The sequence below is a fragment of the Chaetodon auriga genome, chromosome 9 (genome assembly GCF_051107435.1).
Source record: "Chaetodon auriga isolate fChaAug3 chromosome 9, fChaAug3.hap1, whole genome shotgun sequence".
NCBI classification, from domain to species: Eukaryota; Metazoa; Chordata; class Actinopteri; order Chaetodontiformes; family Chaetodontidae; genus Chaetodon; species Chaetodon auriga.
The window spans coordinates 26,258,497-26,264,170 of NC_135082.1; positions in this window are offsets into that span (position 1 = coordinate 26,258,497).

A 5,674-nucleotide genomic window follows, 5' to 3' on the forward strand; every position below is an offset into this window, starting at 1 on the left:
AAAACACATTATGTTTCACAAAGCCCTCAGGATACAAGGGACGAGGAAAACCTACCAGGCCGAATATCAATTGTGTTCAATCTGGTATGGAGCGAAATGGCCATTGAGAGGGCAGGAGGAAAGACTGAGAATACAAATAAGAGTAAACAATTTCACGGATGGTACAATAGATAGGTCTGATACAGGGATGAAGCATTCCAGCAAGACAGGCCGTGGAAAGTCCAGAGCAAGATATTGACCAGAGTCACACTGGCAGCCACAGGCCTCTTTGTGAGCTCAGCAAAACAACATTAAATCAGGCGAGTTTAGGGTAACTTATTTAAACTCTGGAACATTTAGTTCTAGAGTCAGGTTTGTTTTTCTGAGAGAAAACAATGAGGACTTTCACACCCACAGCGAGGCCGTTAATTCCAAAGGAGAATGGGGCTGCGCTGTCTCCTGGTCAGCTGTGAGCCACAGCAGCGTGCACTGAGCTGATTTTCCAAATAAATTGCTCTTTGATCTCAAATATCACGAGCTCCGCAACGCACTCATTCATGCAAAAAAATGGTTTAAAAAAGCCTGAATGCCAGGACATTTTTAACTCTACTCTCCGGTCCATCAGGGACTTCAGTAACTGTTTTACAAATCCAGAAGTCACACAGCAGCATGAGCATCCCACTGGTCAGTACTGTCAACGTACTGAATGTAGTATTCTCTGGTTTGGTACTTTCACCGACTAGGTGCTGGCTGGTGGTGCTCAATCCAGCGTACCATGGCCTCAGACAGGAAGTGACTCTCATTCCAGCCACTTCACATTTTGGCTACCCAATAACACAATATAAACAGTCACAGTCTGGCAGAACTACGTCATTTGCAAAAAGCAGAGATACAGCCCTGAGACCACCCAACTGTTAACACAACGTGGTGAAGATTCTGTTCATGATTAACACAAACAGAGTCGGTGTCAAAGAACAGCCTCAGTGGAGCTCACTACAAACACTCCTGACGTACTTCAGAGAACATAAGCACAGCTCTCACTTATTACAGATGAACCAAATGGCTCTTAGCAAGACACCAAACAGTCTACATTCCTGCGGTACGTCTAAGACACCAGATCTACTGAACCACCCGTCAGTCTAACATACTTGAGTTCAACAGCACAGCAAAGCGCAGCCTCCGAAATGACCACAAGTTCGAGTCAATACTTCTCTAAAACAGTTTCAACAACAACGGAACATAGCCTTGATCCAAGTGTGTATATCCAGTGTATATACTAACATTAAAGACAGTTAGCCGAAGTGTGGGTACGAATGATTAATGTATGAGTACAGTGACTTTACTCTGGTTAATAAAGCCAATCGGTCATATTATCAAAAAACACAATATCAGTTACTGTTTCTATGCTGATGATACACAATTCTATCTTTCCTTTGACACTAATGACATCGATCAGTTAAACAACCTCCACACATGCATTGCAGATCATTAACTCAATGGATGGCATCAAAGTTTCTACAGTGAAACTCATCATCAGTCCAGACTCGTCACAGAATTCCACTTCCTCCTTTCCATCTTCGTCCCTTCACATCTCACATTCCGAATTTTTGCAGAAACCTCAGTCTCATCTTGAACAACCAGCACATTCATCTTGTTGTCAAATCCTCTTTATTCCAACTAAGAGCATTTTCAAAAATCAGGTCACTTTGATCTACCAAGAGCTTAGAAACAGCTTAAAGAACTCTATTTTAGACCTGATTTTTATTGATTTTGCTGTTTTAGTGTTTTTTTAATAGTATTTTATCAACTTATATGTAAAGTGCTTCGTAACTAGCTTTGAAAAGCACTGTATAAAGAAAATACTTATTCTTATTATTATTCTTATTATCTATAAAGCATTAACCTTTTTTTAAACTTTGGTGATTAACTGCACAGCCCAGAGCCAGAGGAGAAAGCAGACGCTTCGAAATCATCCTGTCAGCCATTTCCTGCCCTGCTGTCCTCTGTTTGGTTGTTTCTGTGGGGCAGTCGTGACTGCAGCAAACAGAGCTGCTCTGCAGTGCAGTGCAGAGTTATTAGACACACAGAGTCATCCCCATGAGCTTCACTTTAACTCTGACAGGACACCAGGACACGACACACCGTCCACCATGAAGACATCATGTCCAGAAGCAAAGATCAGTTTTACATCACAGCTCAGTCTGCGTCAAGACTACAGATTTAGCCCACGTAAACCATTACTTCAGTAAAAATAAAACAAGCTTGCTCGGACTGTGAAACTGCTCAAACGGCCGCTGCCGACCAACAGAAATCCAACAGACGATTCAAGAACCAGATTTCTGAGCGTTCAGGAACTTCGTGGTGACTCCACACAGGTGACAGTGAGGACGACGGCTTTTTAAATTTGATTTTTAAGGGAAACTTGTGTCAGCATTTTCGGAATTAAACTCCTTTATTGCACTGATTACAGGAGGGGAGCAACAATTAATGCTGCACACTTTATGCGGCCTTCAGTTTCCATCAAATATACGAGATTTTTCTAAAGTTTAATCAGTAAGATGAATTCAAGCGTTCTCAAAACCAATTAAGTGTGCTTTAAATTACATTCCATGAAATGAGAAATGAGCTTTTCACATCAGCCACAGTGAGTGTTCACAGTGAGAGCTCAGACATGAACATGACCGCAGACCAGCATCGTGTCAAAGGTCACCTTGTGCAACACGCTGATAACTGCTCCGTTCAGTGGATGCCGACCCTGCGTGACACACATGCACAAAATGATGGCTTACAACTAAGAACCTCTGCTATGCTTTATTTTTTTACCCAGCGCTTGAATAAATTACAAGTTTTCAGCTGTATTTTGACGTGATTTATTGCTGCGTTTATGTCTAATGTTTTCATTTTAACACTGGATGATGTCTGCTGTATCACTATTTATCTTGGCCCCAGAAAAAGATATTAAACTCCAAGCTGGTAAAATGTAGGTGACACAGTATCACAATATATTTGTATATTTTTTCATCTGGCTATAAATCATATTACCCTAAAACATCCCTGAGATGGAGAACAACTGCTTCCCAGACCGGCAGTGTTTGGTGTTAACATCACCACACAGACGCATTGTGTTGCAGTCTGTGACGCGGCTGCTTCCTGCACACATCCTGCATGTTGGGCGAGTTGTTGGATAAGCCTCTTAACTGTCCTCATGAGATATGTTGATCCAAGCAGCCACATAAATCACACCTGCTGCGACTGAAATGATTTGTTATGGTTTTCTGCGTGTATTAAAGAATGCATGTATCACATCAGCGCGCCCTCCTGAGATCACATCTCTCTCAGTTTCTGTGTTAACTTTAATATCTGTTTGGCCTTGAAAGTACTGCAGCAGTTATTTCACTCTGGTCTTGGAGCTTTGCTTTCACAGGTCACACATCATTCACTGCTGATGTGATTAGTTGATTCATCCAGTTGTTGATCTATCAATCAACCTTTCTAAGTGATTAGCTGGGTAGAAATGCCACACATCTGCTAATAGCTTCAAGACCTCATGCTGGAAACACTCGTAGTCTGCAGCTCTCTGGTCTGAGTGCTGCAGCTCTGACTACCTGAAACGCAGGTGATCCTGCTGTCAGGATTTCAGGTTATTGTGAGATCAGATCATCGGCTAAAACACACGAGCGTGCATCATAAAATGCTGCTGAATGCTTTGCTGGGGCAAGCAAGCCTGAGCAAACTCGTCAAGTGCCCTCCTCTGCTCAGACACTGCAGCCGACCCATGCATAGCTGTCCTATAAATAGTCCTGCATCGCTCTCTCGGCTGTGGCTTGCAGGCTGGCAGCTCTGCAGTCACGACTGCCCCCGATCGCTGCTGGAATGAGGCTAAAGTTCCTGTAGGCTCACTGCTTGTACTGCAGCTGCTGCTCTCCCCCTGCCTCTCTCTCTGCAGTCACGGGTTATCCCTGCGTCAGAGCCGAGCTTTGCTAGCTCTGCTGATCATCACAACCATATACGGCAATCCTTTGAGCTCCCAGCACGCCCTTACGTCACGGGGGTTTACGTCATACACCAGTGACGCCACACTTAGCTTATGTATCCATGCTATTATTACATTACTACGGTGTCTGAGGGAGGGAGGGATGGGCGATGATGAATTTAGCTCATGCTCTGCTCCCTGTTGTGGCTCCAGTGGCGATCAGTTTTCATTATCCCATGCTGGCATCATGTTGTGTTTTATAACTGTATTATATATGGCTCTTGGTGGGAAAATTAACTAATATGTGTAAACACAAACGAATGTAAATGGATAGTGCAGCAGGCAGATATTTATACCACATCTTGTGTAAGTCGTGTTTTATGCATGTTTCCTGCAGCAGTTCTGCATCAGTGCTGCAGACTCTCATGCACACAGTCACCGCCGACAGCCGGTTCACAGTCTTTACATGTTGAACAGTGAGACAGACATGTTTGTTACAAGAACTGAATGTACTTTTCCACATAAAGTCAGCTTTTTAAAAGATAAACAGAGCAGTGATCTTCTTTTTTCCATATTTGGTTTGAATAATAAAAACACTGAACCTGCTTTTATGATTAAAACTCGGCTTACTTTGGCCTCAAGGTGAGTTGTTTCAAGTAAACAGGGATTTTGTCGTTTGCAGGTCAAAACGTGTCTGAACATGTAGTTTTAAACTGACCTAAATGTGGTTAAAAGATGTGGATTTACACACCTGCAGCATGACACAGGTCCTCACGAACGTTTTACTTTCCAAAAGAACTAAACCCAGTTTTAACTTAGATCTCTTTTGTAAAAGTGCTTACTCAGCTGTTTCATTCAAGCACAGATTGGTAATAAATCGTAATCAATAACCTGTAGATGCCTCACATAAACATCAGTAGTTTGGGATGGAAAGATTTTGAAATTCTGCTCCCTGCCTAGCAACTGATGCAAAGACACACTAGCAGCAGGGGACACCTATTTTGGGGGGGAATTCATTTTGGCACCGCACTCGGCCAGCTCCTGCACTCCGCTGTCAGTCAATTGCTTGCTGGGTTGTAAATCCTCACGGTTGAGAAGAGTGCAAAACTTTCCCAAACAGATTCTCTCGGGAATGAAATGAAAGTGCAGCGAGGGTTCAACAAACATGCAGAAAAAGTGCTACGAGTCTGTGTCTTAGAAGTGAAACGCTGACAGAGGTGCATTCGAAGATGCTGCCTATGTAGAAACACTTCATCATACATCCACACACACACACACACACACACACACACACACACACACTTGCACACACATGAGCGCGAGCATTAAATGCTGAAATACACACATTTCTTTCCTACAGCAGAACAATGAAACCTCACACACACTGAGAGGTGGTATATTTAGATACTTCTACTTCTCCTTACCTGTATGCACACATTGTACACACATGCATTCGTGTGCACGCACACACACACACACACACACACACACACACACACACACACACACACACAGCATGAGCTCATCAGGTGTATTTTTTCACTGAAGCAGCCACGTCTGCTGGCCTCTGATTAACAAAACACACACGAGGTCAAAAACCATCATCAGTCTTTAACAGCACACTCAAAACTATCACACTATTGCACTAACACTACAACACACCACACAGCTAGAACCTGTCACACACACACACACCGCCCAGTGAACACACAGACAGCGTAG